Genomic DNA, 17,914 nt, shown 5'->3' with positions numbered 1-17,914 from the left:
CGAAATAAAATATATTACTAATCTCGTGGATCACCAGCCCCAAAACTGCTCAGACTCTTCGTCCTCAACCTGTTCTTCGGACTTATCTGGGAGGAGAGAGTAAGGGGATGTGTATTTTGATAAATACTCAGTAAATGGGGGATATTGAACTCAACGTAACAATTTTATAACATTTTCGAAACATACATATAATTACAGCATGCTTTTCGTACATCGTATCCGTAACATAACAACACTGCGATTTTTCACCTTTAACGGTTTACTGACGTCAGTCCCTAAGTTTTAATCCTCTAAGGGGGCGAAGCCATAAAACGGTTCTATCCCGCCGTGAAGGGCCATATGTTGGAATTCCACCCATTTTCAGAGAATCCTCACAGTGTCAACACATAAACGTATAAAAATTTCATAAAAACGTATAGACGGGAGACGGAGCTCGACCGAATTTTAAAACCAAGAAAAACGAAATTTCATATGCATAAAAACCGAATTTAAAACAGCCCACTTACAGTGTTTGGATTTAATAAAAACGTGGAGTGTACGGCTTGGATTGGGTTACTTCGCGTTCCTCGTCCGGGCAGCGCTTCGACTCTATTTCTTGGACGATTTTGTGCAGAGTTTTGGCTAAGGAATGCTGCTGAATTTCTCGAAAATATGCAGCAAGGATCTCGAATTTGGTGGTGTGGAATGCTAGGAGTAGAGGACTATTTATAGGGGAAGGGAATGAGGTTAATAAGGGAGCTCAAATCATGCCCAAATTGGCACCAAATCTCTCCATGTTTGACTCCTGCCATCTCCTTCCAAGGCTGCTGATTTGCTTCTAAATTCAGCTCCTCTTTTCCTAATTAAACACTCTTGATTGGCTCGAAAATTGGGTGCAAATGGGAGGGGAAGATTTGCTTCATTCTTTAGCTTAAGTTGCATATAATCCCACAATTAAGCACTACGATAATTAAGGCAATAATCTAGTGGAAATTTCGAATTTCCAAGGTCCATGTATTCAATCTCCTAACCCTTGCATGATATCTCTCAAATTTTGCAATGTCCCTTTCCTAAATTTTCGAAAATGTGCTTGTACAAGTGCATGCACTAATATCTTGACAATAATGATTTCCCATAAAAATATATTCTCCAATATGCATAACTTATCCTTACATACAATAATCAAAAAAAAAATCCTATGATCTTGAATTTCCTTACAAATGTTAATTTATATCTTTGAATAATTTTGGTTCTCACACTAACCATAATTGAATGGTTCTTGCAGGCACTATCATTTGATACCTAGGAAATCATGTAAGCGATGCTGCTAGGCGTTTAACATGATTGGTTGGGTATTATCAGACTTGAGTTCTGAAGTTCTTGTTATCAATGAGTTGATAATTAAGAATGGAGCAATTGGGGTATGCTCGTATAAGGACATGTTTAGTCCGAATCACATGGAGATGTGAACCCACTACTAGTTGTATTAATGAACCATTGAGGGCCACACAAGTACTAGCTTTTTAAATCCCGTTGAGAAGAAAATAGCTCAATGTGTTGAACGGCTTATAAAGGAGTTTATAAGCGTAAAAAAAAATAGAAGTATGACTTCTATAAGGAGAATGTAACTTTTAATTTATGGAAGTATTCCTAAATTAAAAGTTGGCCAAACAAATAATGTATTTGAAAATTGTAATTTTCATAAACATTATTGTGGACTAAATTAAATTAATTCAAGTATTGAATTAATTAAACATTAGCGGGCCTAGTAGAGTCCAAATAATTAAATTAATTCAAGTGTTGAATTAATTAAATAACATTGGGTCTTGTAGAGCCCAAATGGAATGATTATTTAACTAGTGGGTTTGAGTAAATTCAAGTAAGGTTTAATTGGGCTCAAATATGTTTGAGACATTTAAATTAAAGTCCATGGGCCTTGTAATTGTTACAAGCCCAAGCAAAAAAGCCATGCTTAGAAGTTGAAGGGTTGGAGGCACTTTTTCATTAAACATTGCATGACATGCTCATGCACTTTATCACCTTTTTTGCACATCCAAGAAACTTCTTCCCTTCTCTCCTAACTAGGCTTGGCCGAAAACTTTGAATCATTTTCTCCTTCAATTTTTCTCTCATTTTTCTTCTTCAATTATTGAAGAAAGAAAACACTTCTCTTTGAAAAATCCTCTTATTTTTCTAGTGCAAAATAAGAGGGGTTCTAGCTTGCAAGTGGTGGGCTTAATATTTGAGCAAGGTGTGCTCAAAAGAAAGCTTGAAGATAGTCTTACAATTCAAGAGCTAAGGTGTTTACACCTTAGTTGGAGCCATCATCAATCTCAAGAGATTGATAGATAAAATTTTCTAAAACACCCTATGAATGTCATATTGTGTTTTTCGTATTTGCTACACATTATAGGCTTGAGGTGCTCTTATTTCTTGCTACAAAATTATTTTTGAAACTTCCGTTGCGCATACGGGCACCTTAATCAATTCACTTTCAAGTGGTATCAAGAGCTATGGATACTATTTTGTGTAGCATATACATAATATTATATCGAGGTCGATTTCTAACCGCATGAGATGAATTTTTGCAACAAAAATCAAGGCAGTGTAAGGGGTTTTTTGGGCAGCAACGGGCCGCCTGAGGGGTTGCCCATTTCGGGCAGCGAGGGCAGCCTATGAAAATAAAATAAAAAAAATTTGGTAAGTTGGCCGGAATCCGGCGACGGCGATGACGACTAGGATTTCCAAAAGTGTTTTAGATTATCAAATTGTCATGGGCCTTGAAGTTGTTGGGCCATTAGATGGCTAACATATTTGTGAAATTTAAATGTGCGAAAATGTTTTTGGTGAAAAATGATTTTTTGGGCCCTTAAATTTAAATTTACAAAAGTTGCAAATATTTTCTCATGAAATAAATAATTGAAGTTGGACTTTAATTATTTATAGTAAATGGTGATTTACAAGAAATTCGGTTATAAATAAATTAATTAGAAAGTAGACAAATGTATTTGTATACTTTGTTAATTTATTTTATAATCGTGGCGGTTAGTGATTGGATCAAGATATATAACATTTGATCAATTGATTATTGTGATAATTAATTGATGGTGTATGATATGTGATATTATGCATGAAAGATGATCAAAAGCCCAAGCCCAATTTGCTAGGTGTATGCTAGGATATTTTGTGTTGAATGATTGTAATAATTATCAATTTATAAAGTGGGCTTGGTTTATGGCCCGTTCCCACCCCCATGAGATGTATCCCTATTTGACATGGATATTTATTTGTAAATATCAGTATAGTGGAAGATCAAGATTGGAAGATGGTAGCCTTGATGATTATGAAGATCGAAGACATGTAAATATTTGAAGCATATGTAATAGTTGCATTTGCATCCCATGCATTTCCCTAGGATTGGACCTAGGCCCGTGTTTAGCTCACACGGGCAATTAGTTTTGGGGCGATTGATCATCCTTGTTTTGTTTACTGTTTATAATATATGTATGATATGCTATAAATAATTAGTATGTGTGTTATTATTGTGATAATAACAAAGTTGCATGAATCCGACAAACATACGATCAAACATGGCGAGCTTTTAAATAAAATTAATGATGAGACCTTTCAAAATAAAAAACCCTCATTTTGAATAAGATTCAAAATTAATATCAAGCCCGAAAATGGGAATTATAAAGGTGTTTATAATTTCCATGTCTTCCATCGACAATGAGTGCATGATGAACGCTACCCGTGCTCGGGGCTCGGCTCATATTATTGGGGGAGCCCTGGGTGCCGTAAAGCTGTGACATCCATTGACATGGTGATGTGAACTACGTGGAACTCCCATGATTTCGGCTCATATTATTGAGGGAACTCATGACGACCGTCCATTTAGGTTCAACATCGATGGGTAAGGCCTAACACGTAAAGATGAACGACGTCATATTATTGGGTCCTAATCAAACGTGAGACAAAAATTTACGTTGAGGGTTGCATGAAGATGCAATTGGAAACTACCTTTTAGGAATTGTGATTGGATGATATTATTCGGGATCATAATTCGCTAAATGGACCTTGCGTATCTATTGAGGAAGGGAGTTTCCCGTTTTCACTAGAGGGTAGTGAAAATGTCAAAACAGTGGGAGCAAAAATTTATAAAGTAAAAGTCCATACTTTATATCTTACTAAATATTTTAAAATATTCATTAACATTTGTTTGTTTTACTTTTCAGTAAAAATTTGACAATGTCTTCGATTCACAATCCGCTATCTGCAATACTCGAAAAACACATATTAACTGGACCTAATTACCTCACTTGGCTAAGAAACCTGAAAATTGTCTTGAATTCGGAAAGGATAGCATATACACTTACTGAGTCGCCCCCTGTTGAGGCTCCGACTAGCTGCACTCCTGAGGAATTGCAGACTTACCAGGATTGGTGTGACCATGACTTGAAAGCCAAGTGTTATATGCAGGCTTCTATGAATGATGAGTTGCAGATGCGTTTTGAGGATGCAAAGAGTGCTACTGACATTCATTTGCATCTCAAGGAGCTCTTTGGAGAGCAAACTCGACCTCTTAGGCATGCTACCGTCAAGGAGCTGATCACTTTGCGCATGCGAGATGGGGCCTCGGTCCATGAGCATGGCCTGAAGTTGATTGGGCTCGTGGACAAGTTCGTTGGCATGGATTTGATGTTGCCTTCGGAGTTGACCATCGACGTGTTGCTCTTGTCACTGCCTAGCTCGTTTGATCCTTTTGTGGTGAATTTCAATATGAACAAGATGGAGCCGACCCTTGAGGAGTTGGTGAACATGCTTATGACCTTTGAGTCCACCATCAAGAAAGAGAAGCCGGTTCTTTATGTGGGTTCTTCATCTGGTACGAAGATTGATCCACGTGGGAAGGGAAAGAAGCGTTCTTTCCAACGTCCCAAGAAGAACGTGCCCTTGAAGAGGCAGACTCCGAGTCCCGCTGTGGCAGCCACACCAGTGAAGGCTAACAAGACTGTTGACATCTGTCATCACTGTAAGAAGCCTGGAAATTGGAGGCGTAACTGCAGGGAATATCTTGACCAGAAGAGTTTTGGAAACGGTATGTTCTATATTGAAGTAAACATTTCAATTAACTCTACTTCTTGGGTATTAGATACCGGCTGTGGCTCACATCTCTGTAATGATTTACAGGTGATGGGAAGAAGTAGAAGGCTTAGGGAAGGCGAGACCTTCTTGAGGATGGAGCAAGAGTTGCTGCAAAGGCCATAGGAGATGTTTACTTGCTTTTGAACAATGATTTTAAGTTAATTTTAAGAGATGTTTTGTTTGTACCGGATTTGGTAAAAAACATTGTTTCCATTTCTATGCTTGATAAAGATGGATTTTCTTGTTTATTTAGCAAAGGTGTTTGCAACATTTACAAGAATGAATGTTTAATTGGTACTGGAGAACTTGAAAACGATCTATATAACTTAAAATTGAAAGATATTCCACTAAACAATGTCCAAGCAATAACAACAACAAACAAGCGAAAACAAGATACTCAAAATTCGGCATAATTATGGCATGCTCGATTAGGACATATTTCCCTAAAAAAGATTAACAAGCTGGTGGGAGTGGGCATGTTTGATATGTCTGATATTAATGCTCTCGCGACTTGTGAATCCTGTCTAAAAGAAAAGATGACCAAAATTTCCTTTAAGAACCATGTGGAGCGAGCCAAAGGGTTATTGGATTTGATCCATACCGATGTGTGAGATCCGCTTAGCATCACCACTAAGCATGGACATGCCTACTTCATCACCTTTACCGATGACTTTTCGAGGTATGGTTATGTATATTTGATGAAATACAAGTCTGAAGCCTTTGAAAGGTTCAAAGAATTCAGAAGTGAATTAGAGAAACAGTTGGGACGAAGCATCAAGTCATTTCGATCGGATCGAGGTGATGAGTACTTGAGTGCCGAGTTCCAAGAGTATCTTAAGGAGAATGGGATTCTCTCGCAGTGGACTCCGCCCGCTATACCACAGTTGAATGGTGTTTTGGAGCGTCGTAACCAGACTTTGATGGACATGGTTTGGTCTATGATGGGGTTCACGAAGTTGCCGCCATCGTTTTGGGGATATGCGCTTTAGACAGCGGCACTGTTGTTGAACAATGTTCATTCAAAGGCAATTGATAAGACTCCATATGAGATATGGATGGGTAAGCCTCCCAAATATTCTTATTTTAGAATATGGGGATGCCCTGCTTATGTGAAGCAGGTAGTGGGAGTTAAATTGGATAGTCGATCCATTTTATGTTACTTTGTGGGATATCCAAGGAATTCAGTTGGATGCTATTTCTATCATCCCCAAGAAACAAAGGTGTTTGTTTCTAGGAATGCAACCTTTTTGGAAAAAGAGTTTCTATTGGATAGAAAAGGAGAGATGATAGAACTCGAAGAGGTTCAAAAGACACTCACAATTGTAGAACCCACACCAGAAGAGCCAAGAGAGGAGATACAAGCTCCTAGAAGATCCGAGAGAGTCTCGAGACCACCTATGAGGTATGGTCTGCTTCTTGAAGAAGGACATGATGAGCCTATCCATAGATGTGATCCAAGGACCTTCAAGGAAGCATTATCTGATGCCGATTCATCCAAGTGACGTGAAGCAATGGAATCTGAGATGAATTCCATGCATTCAAACCACGTGTGGAATCTTGTGGATCCACCTGAGAGAACTGTTCCCATAGGGTGTAAATGGATTTACAAGAGGAAACTTGGGGCGGATGGGAAGGTATTGACCATTGACCTTCAAAGCGCGATTGGTTGCAAAAGGATATACTCAAAGACATGGAGTTAACTTTGAGGAAACCTTTTTTCCAGTTGCAATGTTCAAGTCTTTAAGGATATTGCTAGCCACAGCTATATGGTATGACTATGAGANGGTTTACATCTATCGGAAGTGAGCATATGGTATGCAAACTTCAGAGATCTATTTATGGTCTAAAGCAGGCATCTAGGAGTTGGAACCTCAGATTCGATAGTACAATCAAAGAGTTTGGTTTTACTAAGAATCCTGAGGAACCCTGTGTGTATAAGAAGGTCAGTAGGAGTGCTGTGACATTCCTGGTGCTTTATGTTTATGACATTCTACTCATTGGGAATGACGTAGGGATGTTGCAATCAACTAAAATATGGTTAGCGAGTAAGTTCTCGATGCAGGACTTGGTTGAAGCATCTTTTGTATTGGGAATACAGATCTATAGAGATAGATCGAGAAGATTGCTTGGTCTCACCCAGTCCACATACATTGATACCATCGTGAAGCGGTTCTCGATGGATGAGTCCAAGAGAGGACATCTACCAATGTGTCATGGCGTGTCCCTATCCAAGTCTATGTCTCCCAAGACTGATGCAGAGATAGCGGCGATGACAAGCATTCCTTATGCATTTGTAATTGGTAGCATCATGTATGGAATGATATCTACACGTCCTGACGTAGCTTTTGCACTAAGTGTAGTGAGTAGATATCAATCGAACCCCGGTCTTCCACACTGGAAAGCTGTAAAAGACATTCTCAAGTATTTGAGAAGGACCAGTAAGTTGTTCTTGGTCTATGAGGGTAGAGAACTGAAATTGGAAGGCTATACCGACTCTAGCTTCCAAAGCGATATCGATGAATTGAAGTTAACCTCTAGGTTCGTATTCATGCTCAATGGTGCTGTTATCTCTTGGAAGAGTTCCAAGCAAGACAGTACTGCGGATGCCACCACTGAGGGCGAATACATTGCTGCATCAGCTGCAGCAAAGGAGGCTGTTAGGATAAGGAATTTCGTCCAAGAGTTGGGTGTCATTCATAATGGAGTTGCTCTTGTCCCGGTGTTTTGTGACAACACGGGAGCTATAGCTCAAGCGAAGGAGCCAATGTCTCATCAGAAGTCCAAACACGTATTGAGAAAGTACCACATCCTCCGAGAGATTGTGGAAAGAGGAGAAGTGTCAATTGACAAAGTCGGCTCCACAGATAATGTTGCTGATCCGCTAACTAAGCCTTTACCTGGACCATTATTCGAGAAGCATCGCGAATCGATGAGTTTAAAGCATATGGGTTGTTGGCTCTAGTGCAAGTGGGAGATTGTTAGAGTAGGTGCACGTCGAGCCAAGTGTTGGCCGAGTGTTCACAATGAAACTCTATGTATAAACAGTCTTTATTTTAATAATATTTGAAATTATTGTTTTGGCACTTCTTTATATGTATACCAATGCATGTTGCATAGATAAAGTCCTTGAATATACAAATAGTAGAAAGAATATGAGATGCTCATATGATGAGTATCATGAAACTCATATTTGGAATCCTATATATTCTAAACAGTTCCTAGTCGATTCAGCCGCTGTTAAGAAGGATATAGGCCGCTCGAGTTCGAGACTAGAATCTGCGATGTGAGTACCATGTATCATTGGTAAGGGACATTGTGATGTCCGAGCATCCAGATAGGTGCTCCTGGTAGAGTGCACTGAACAACCCTCCATATAGGAGTTTCCAAGTGGTTCTCACTTATCGAGTGGAAACGTCCTAATTTATGGTTGTACACCATTAGTACTTATGACCCTGGGCAACATTGAGACTCTATATGCTAGCATTGCACTTTGACTTGTTTACCGACTCTTAAGGGATCATCAGGTGGCAAGATTGGGTGTTATGTCGAAACATATAGGAGTCGATGCATTGTAGTCGGGGATTCACCGCTTACCTTCGGGTATGGATATCCTATATGTTCTCATGTGTATATAGTTTGAAATATCTGATCAGAGTATGGTGGTAATTAAGAAAGGGGTTTCTTAGATTACACCATCGATGCAACTACGACATGAAACATAGTATCGATTCATTGACAACTCTCGATATACCAATGGTTGTCGAATCGATCGGGATATATGAGTTGAAGGGACCGTACTGTACGCTAAACATAATTGAATGGTTCTTGCAGGTACTATCATTTGATACCTAGGGAATCATGTAAGCAATACTGCTAGGCGTTTAACATGATTGGTTTGTTACTATCAGACTTGAGTTCTGACGTTCTTATTATCAAGGAGTTTATAATTAAGAATGAAGCAATTGGGGTATGCTCGTATAAGGACATGTTTAGTTCGAATCACATGGAGATGTGAACCCACGGCTAGTTGTATCAATGAACCATTGAGGGCCACAAAAGTACTAGCTTTCTAGATCCCGTTGAGAAGAAAATAGTTCAATGTGTTGAACGGCTTATAAAGGAGTTTATAAGCGTAAGGAAAAATAGTAGTATAACTTCTATAAGGAGAATGTAACTTTTAATTTATGGAAGTGTTCCTAAATTAAAAGTTGGCCAAACAAATAATGTATTTGAAAATTCTGATTTTCATAAACATTATTGTGGACTAAATTAAATTAATTCAAGTGTTGAATTAATTAAACACTAGCGGGCCTAGTAGAGTCCAAATAATTAAATTAATTCAAGTGTTAATTAATTAAATAACATTGGGTCTTGTAGAGCCCAAATGAAATGATTATTTAACTAGTGGGCTTGAGTAAATTCAAATAAGGTTTAATTGGGCTCAAATATGTTTGATACATTCAAATTAAAGTCCATGGTCCTTGTAATTGTTACAAGCCCAAGCAAAAAAGGCATGCTAGGAAGGTGAAGGGTTGGAGGCACTTTTTCATTAAACATTGCATGACATACTCATGCACTTTATCACCTTTTTTGCACAACCAAGAAACTTCTTCCCTTCTCTCCTAACTAGGCTTGGCCGAAAACTTTGAATCATTTTCTCCTTCAATTTTTCTCTCATTTTTCTTCTTCAATTGTTGAAGAAAGAAAATACTTCTCTTTGAAAAATCCTCTTATTTTTTTAGTGCTAAATAAGAGGAGTTCTAGCTTGCAAGTGGTGGGCTTAATATTTGAGCAAGGAGTGCTCAAAGGAAAGCTTGAAGATAGTATTGTCATTCAAGAGCTAAGGTGTTTACACCTTAGTTGGAGCCATCATCAATCTCAAGAGATTGATAGGTAAAATTTTCTAAAACATCCTATGAATGTCATATTGTGTTTTTCGTATGTGCTACACATTATAGGCTTGAGGTGCTGTTATTTCTTGCTACAAAATTATTTTTGAAACTTCCGTTGCGCATACGGGTACCTTAATCGATCCCCTTTCATGCAGTGCATCAGAGGCCAACAGGAATTCTTAAACCGCTCCCTATCCTCGAGTGGAAATAGGAGAATATCACCATGGATTTTGTTGTTGGTTTGTCGAGGTCAGTCAGAGGATCCAATGTCATTTGGGTTATAGTGGATCGACTTACTAAGTCATCACATTTCTAACCGGTGAAGACGACTTTCTTCATGACATAGTATGCAGAGCTCTATATCCGGGAGATCGTCCGCTTGCACAGGATCCCAGTTTCTATTGTGTCCGAAAGAGAACCGAGATTCACATCGTCCTTTTGGAAGAGTTTACATGCAGCCATGAGGACGAAGTTGCTATTCAGTACAGCATTTCACCCGCAGACAGATGGCCAATCTGAGCGAGTGATTCGGATTTTGGAGGATTTGTTGAGAGCTTGTGTGACAGATTTTCATGGGAATTGGGAATCAAAGTCACCTTTAGTGGAATTTACATACAACAACAGTTTCCAAGCATCTATAGGTATGACTCCCTACGAGACACTATATGGATGGAAGTGCAGATCGCCGATTCATTGGGATGAAGTCGGTGAGAGATCAGAACTTGGTCAAGAAATTGTTCAGCAGACTGCAGATGTGGTGGTCAAGATCCGAGACATGATGAAGACCGCCCAGAGTCGTCAAAAGAGCTATGCTGACAAGAGGAGGAGAGATCTTGAGTTTGCCGTAGGAGATCATGTTTTCATAAAGATAGCACTTATTAAGGGTGTTATGAGATTTGTGAAGAGAGGCAAGCTTAGTCCGAGATTTATTGGACCGTTCGAGATTCTTGACAGAGTTGAGACACTAGCTTATCGTGTAGCTCTACCGCCGAATTTGGCCGGTGTACACAATGTGTTCCACATCTTGATGCTAAGGAAGTATATCGTGAATCTTTCGCATGTCTTGAACTTTGAGCCATTGCAGTTGGCCACAGATTTTTCATATGAGGAAAGACCTGTCCATATCCTAGACAGACAGGAAAGGAGACTTCGGAACAAAGTGACCAGGTTGTCAAAGTCCCGTGGCTGAATCAAGCAGTGGAGGAGGCCACTTGGGAGACCTAAGAACACGAGGAATCGCTACCCGGAATTTTTTGGTGAGTCTTAATTTCGAGGACGAAATTTATTTAAGTGGGGGGAATTGTAGAGCCCAAAATCAGTACACGTAAAACTTATGTATTTATTTATTTGTTAAATCATTTAATTAATTTTAAAATGATTTTAGTGATGCATGATTTATGAAATTACATTATTTTAATTATTTATGTTTATGCGATGCACGTTAAAATTTTTTCTTGAGTTTCAAGTTTCAGGCGATCATTCGATGCGAGATCGAGGAAAAGAGACCGGCTACAATTTTGGCGATTTTAAAATGTAGTATTTTATTTTAAGTTAGGATAGAGATATTTTTAAATGATTTATTTAGTTTTTTCATTTTTAAAGCTTAATTTAATTATTAAGTGATTCTATGATTTTAAACTTTTGAAGGTGGGTTACTTGTGCATTTTATTTTAAATGAGGGGATTTTATAAGAAAAATTAGTGTGGTTTAACATTTAATTACATGTTAATTATTTTATTAAGCAAAATTTTATCCTCCTAATTACCTAAACACACGCACACACACTCCTACACACACACCCCATCGATTTTTAATATACACACACACCCAAATCCCTTTGGCTTCTATTTCATTTTTTTAAAAACCAAAGTTAGGGTTCTAGAGCTTCAGCAGCCGCCCCTACTTCTTCAAATTTTTCTAGCAATTCACGTTGATTTTGTTGCAAGAAATCGAGCCACAAATCGTTCCAGATCAACCCTCGCATCTTTCCCGCTTTGGTATCGTCGTTTCGGTTTTTTTAAAGATCAATGCATGTATATTCTTTCTTTTTTGCATCGATCTTGTCATAGTATATTTTTTGATGTTTATTGTGTGTAAAAATTCATGTATGTTGATTTGAGCATAAATGTTTTGAAACGATTTTGGATCAAAATTTTAGACTTTAAACATGAGTCTGCGGTCCTTTCGAGTATTGTGAATTTTCAGTTGACTTTTTGAAAAAACTTTCAATATATAAAACATAGCACTTTTTTGATACCTTTGATTTGACAGCAAATTCGTAATTTTTGGACAAGAAATGAGGAAGTTATGTTCATTCTCGTGTGACTGCTCAGTTTCAAAAATTTTCATGTAGGCCGGCGCTCGGGCGTGAAATCTTACCGCTCGAGTGCTAGACCTTCTGGACGGGGTGCGCTCGAGCGGTAAGATTTTACCGCCCGAGCACCAAGCTCTCTGAAAAAAAAAATTTTAATTTTTGTCTTGGGCAGGCATGCATAATGTATTAGTATGTTCGACGTGCAAAGAAAATATTTTATGTTTTTGAGGTATGCTAATTGTCTTGTGACCAAATAATAACGGGTTTGGAAGTCGGTGAACGTGGCCGAGGGCCTCTCCACCCTGGTAAAGTATGACCAGGTTTAGATTAGGATTGGAAAACGGTAAAGTATGACCATGGACCAATCCAATCGGTAAAGTATGACCGGAGAGCTCATGTATGCGGTAGTGGACATCCCTACCAGCCCAGTACTGTGGTTTAGTCTGATCATGCGTATGTATGTATGGGTCACTTGCTTCGAAACATATCTCTACGCAAAATGATGAAGTTATGCATGTTCAACTATGTATGTTGCAAGTATGTTTATGAAAAGTTTTATGATGATGGAACGTCTATGTTTATGTTTTTACGTTCAAGTTTCAAGTATGTGCGTTCTACTTTAAAGATGCATGTGATTTTATTATGTATTACTTGTTATATCCAGTTTATACGTGTTGAATCTTTAGACTCACTAGACTTGATCAATGCAGGTGAGGACAAGCATGAGGAGACGAGGGGTGGGGACCAATGAGCTGACTCGGTCTGCGCAGGAGGTTAAACCCGGGGACCGCCTACGTTTTAAAAACTTTAAGCATGATTCAATACTCTGTTTCTTTTCTTGAGATTGTTTACGACGTTTTAAACGAATAATTTCCGCAAACTTTGTTGGTGATCGTTTTTATCCCAAATATTTTAATCGAGGAGATTCATCTTATCGCAATTTGAAAGTTAATTATTTATTTAAGAAAATTTTATTTTTCAGCAAATTTTAAAATAGTTTAAAAGTGCAGTACGTTACAATTTATACCTTAATTTTTATTGCCATATTAATAAATTTAGAACTTAACTAATAAAATGCACTTATTTTTATAATACCACCATGTTAAATTTGGCCAAGCTCGAGTTTGTTGCGCTCGACATTACGGAAAAAAATTATATGCCATGGACTCTCGATGTAGAAATGCATCTTGAGTCATTGGATCTAAGTGAGACCATTAAAGAAAATGATATATCATCATCACAAGAAAAAGAAAAAGCCATAATATTTTTGCTTCGACATCTTGATGAATGATTAAAATATGAATATCTCATTGAAAAAGATCTCATGGTTTTATGGAAAGGATTAAAAGAAAGCTTTGAACATCTAAGGGAAGTTATACTTCCGACCGCCTGTGATGAATGGAATACGTTAAAATTCTAAGATTTTAAGAAAGTTAGTGATTACACTTCGGCAATGTATCGAATAATCTTGCAATTAAAATTTTGTGGACATGAGGTTATAGAATCGGAAATGCTTGAGAAAAGTTTTTCCACTTTTCACGCATCAAATATAACTCTACAGCAACAATATAGTGTGCGTGGATTTGTCAGATATTCTGAACTTATCGCATGGCTTCTTGTGACGGAAAAGAACAACGAGCTGCTAATGAGAAATCATCAGTCTCGACCCACTGGATCAACAACATTTCCAAAAGTAAATGTTGTAAGTAAAAATGAATTTAAACCTATAAACCAAAATCAAATTCAGAGACAAGGTTTGGTCGAGGTCGAGGTCATGGTCGTGGTCGTGGTCGTGGTCGTGGACATGGACGTGGACATGGAAGTGGTCGTGGCCGTGGTTTTGAAAGTTACTTCTACAACTTATCTGAAAAGGACGTCACAAACCACCAACTGAAAAGACATCATGAGAACATGAGTGTTTATGAAAATCACTCAAAACCATTTTAAAGTTCTTGTTTTAGATGCGGCACTTCAGGACATTGGTCTTGTATTTGTCGAGCCCCCGAGCAACTTTGTAAGTTCTATAAAGAATCGATAAAGGGGAAAGAAAAAGAGACCAACTTCATTGAATACAGTGGTCGTTTGAGTGATTCAACTCATTTTGATACTGCAAATTTTCTGAATGATTTCTCAGAAAATGATCAATATATTGGTGGAATTGAAATTTAAAATATTGTATTTTTCACGTGCTCATATGCTAATGTTTTATTGTATAATTATGTTGTAACTTATATTTTTGAATAAATTACATATGTATTGTTAGTAAAAAAAATTTCATTGCATATTTTTTTTGAAGTTCAATAATGAAAACTGCTATGAACAAACCTAAACAAGGAACTAATCCCATGGAAGTTTGCATACCTGATAGTAGTACAACACACACTATTCTCCGAGATAAAAGATATTTCTTGGAACTAAAACAAACAAAAAAAATGGTGAATACAATATCAGATCCTGTATACTTGATAAAAGGTTATGGTAAATCACATTTTTGTTACCGAACGGTACAAAATTTCTTATAAATGATTCTTTGTATTCACCACAATCAAATAGAACTTTTTTGAGTTTTAATGACATATATTCCCATAGGTATGATACTCAGACAACAAATGAAGGAAATAAGAAATATATGTGTCTTACCACATATAAATCAGGAAAGAAATATGTAGTTGACAAACTACCAATGCTCCCTACTGGATTGCATTATACATATATAAGTCCAACTGAATCAAACATGGTAGTTGATAATTCTTCAATATTGATTAATTGGCATGATCGATTAGGACATCCTGGTTCAACAATGATGTGAAGAATTATAGAAAATACACATGGTCATCCACTGAAAGACCTGAAGATCTTTCAAAATAATAAGTTTTAATGCAAAGCATGTTCTCTTGGAAAACTTATTATAAGACCAACACCAGCTAAAATCCAAACTGAATCACCCATGTTTCTTGAACGTATTCAGGGTGATATCTGTGGGCCAATTCATCCACCATGTGGACCATTTAGATATTTTATGGTATTGATCGATCCTCCAGCAGATGGTCACATGTATGTTTATTATCTACTCGTAATGTGGCACTTGCAAGATTACTTGCTCAAATAATAAAATCGCAGAATCAATTTCTCAATCATATAATCAAGAAAATTAGACTTGATAATGCTGGTGAATTTACTTCCCAGACTTTCAATGATTATTGTATGTCAATGGGAATCACTGATGAGCATCATGTTGCTCATGTACATAGACAACATGGATTAGCCGAATCAATGATTAAACGTCTACAACTGATTGCTAGACCAATGATTATGAAAACAAAACTCCATGTTTCTATATGGAGACATGCAATTTTACATGATGCTGCATTAATTCACATCAGACCAAGTGCATATAATAAATAATCTCCATTACAGCTTGTTTTTGGTAAAGAACTAGACATTTCTCATTTAAGAATTTTTGGATGTATGATATATATGCCTATTTCACCACCTCAACGAACAAAAATGAGACCTCAAAGAAAGATCGAAATTTATGTTGGTTATGATAGCCCGTCAATAATTCGATATCTCGAACATCATACAGGCGACGTGTTTACAACACGTTTTGCTGATTGTCATTTTAACGATGAAATCTTCCCGATGTTAGGGGGAGAAAAGAAACATATCGAAAAGAAAATTACATGGTATACATCATCATTGTTACATCTGGATCCAAGAACTAAACAATGTTAAAAAGATGTACAACAAATTGTGCACTTGCAAAGAATAGCAAATCAAATATCAGATACATTTGCAGACACAAAAGGGGTAAGTAAATCATATATATGCTGTAAATGTCCCTGCTTGAATTGAAATTGCAAAGAAACAAATTGAAGACACTCATGATGTAATTAAACGCTTGAAGCGTGGAAGGCCAATCGGTTCCAAGGACAAAATAGAGAATGATATTCCAGCAGAAATACATGATGATGAAAATATTCCATTAGAACCACAAACTAATGAGAATCGCAAAATCTCTATCAATTATATTAATACTGGAAAAATATGGAACCGAAAAGAGATAAAAGAAATTGATGAGTTATTTTCTTACATTGTGGCATTTGACATCATAAATGACAATGAAGATCATGAACCAAAATGTTTTGGTGAATATAAAAATCAACAGGGCTGGATAAAATGGAAAGAGGCAATCCAGGTTGAATTGGATTCGCTAAATAAACGTAACGTTTTTGGGCCTATAGTTCTTACACCCGAAGGTGTAAAACCTGTTGGATACAAATGGATCTTTATTCGAAAGCGAAATGAGAAAAGTGAAATAGTAAGATATAAAGCTCGACTTGTTGCACAATATTTTTCTCAAAGGCCTGGAATTGATTATGAAGAAATATATTCTCCTGTTATGGATGCAATTACATTTCAGTATTTGATTAGTTTGGCGGTATTTGAAAATTTAAAAATGCGTCTTATGGATGTTGTCACAGTTTACTTATACGGATCACTTGATAGTAATATATATATATGAAAATCCCTGAAGGATTTAAGATGCCTGAAGCACAAAGTTCAAAACCCAGAAATTGTTATTCAGTGAAATTACAAATATCGTTATATGAATTAAAGCAATCCGGCCGAATGTGGTATAATCGGCTAAGTGAACACTTAATGAAAAAGGGATATGTAAACAATTCATTATGCCATTGCTTTTTCATTAAAAAAACAACATCCGGATGTGTAATTATTGTTGTATATATTGATGATTTAAACATCATTGGAACGAATAAGAAAATTCAAGAAGTTGTATCGTACTTGAAGGAAGAATTTGAAATGAATTTTTTTTGAAAAACAAAGTATCGCCTGGGTTTGCAAATTGAACAAAAAGAATGTGAAATATTTGTTCACCAGTCAAATTATACAGAAAATGTCCTTAAACGTTTTAATATGGATAAATCAAATCTTTTAAGTACTCCAATGGTTGTTAGGTCATTAAACATAGAAAAAGATCCATTCTGTCCATGTGAAGATGATGAAGTTATTCTTGGTCCAGAAGTACCATATCTAAGTGCAATTGGTGCCCTTATGTATCTTGCAAATTGCACAAGACCTGATATATCTTTTGTTGTAAATTTATTGGCAAGATTTATCTCATATCCAACAAAAAGACACCGGAACGGAATTAAACATATATTCTGTTATCTACGAGAAACGACTACCTTGAGACTTTTGTATTCAAAAGATACAAATCAAAGCATACCTGGTTATGCTGATGCTAGGTATTTATCTGATCCACACAAAACACGTTCTCAAACCGGATATGTATTTACTCGTGGAGGTACTGCAATATCTTGGCGTTCACAGAAACAAATACTTGTAACAACTTCATCAAATCATGCCGAGATTATTGCACTACGTGAAGCAAGCTGTGAATGTGTGTGGCTAAAATAAATGACCGAACATATCCAAATCTCATGCGAATTATCATTTGACAAGAAGCTTGTGATACTATATGAAGATAATATTGCATGTGTCACTCAAAAGAAAAAAGAACACATAAACAGCTACAGAACTAAACATATTCCCTCTAAGT

Source organism: Primulina huaijiensis, chromosome 12 (genome assembly GCF_012295235.1).
Source record: "Primulina huaijiensis isolate GDHJ02 chromosome 12, ASM1229523v2, whole genome shotgun sequence".
NCBI lineage: Eukaryota > Viridiplantae > Streptophyta > Magnoliopsida > Lamiales > Gesneriaceae > Primulina > Primulina huaijiensis.
The sequence above is the reverse complement of the archived record's forward strand: the minus strand, read 5'-3'. Positions refer to the sequence as shown.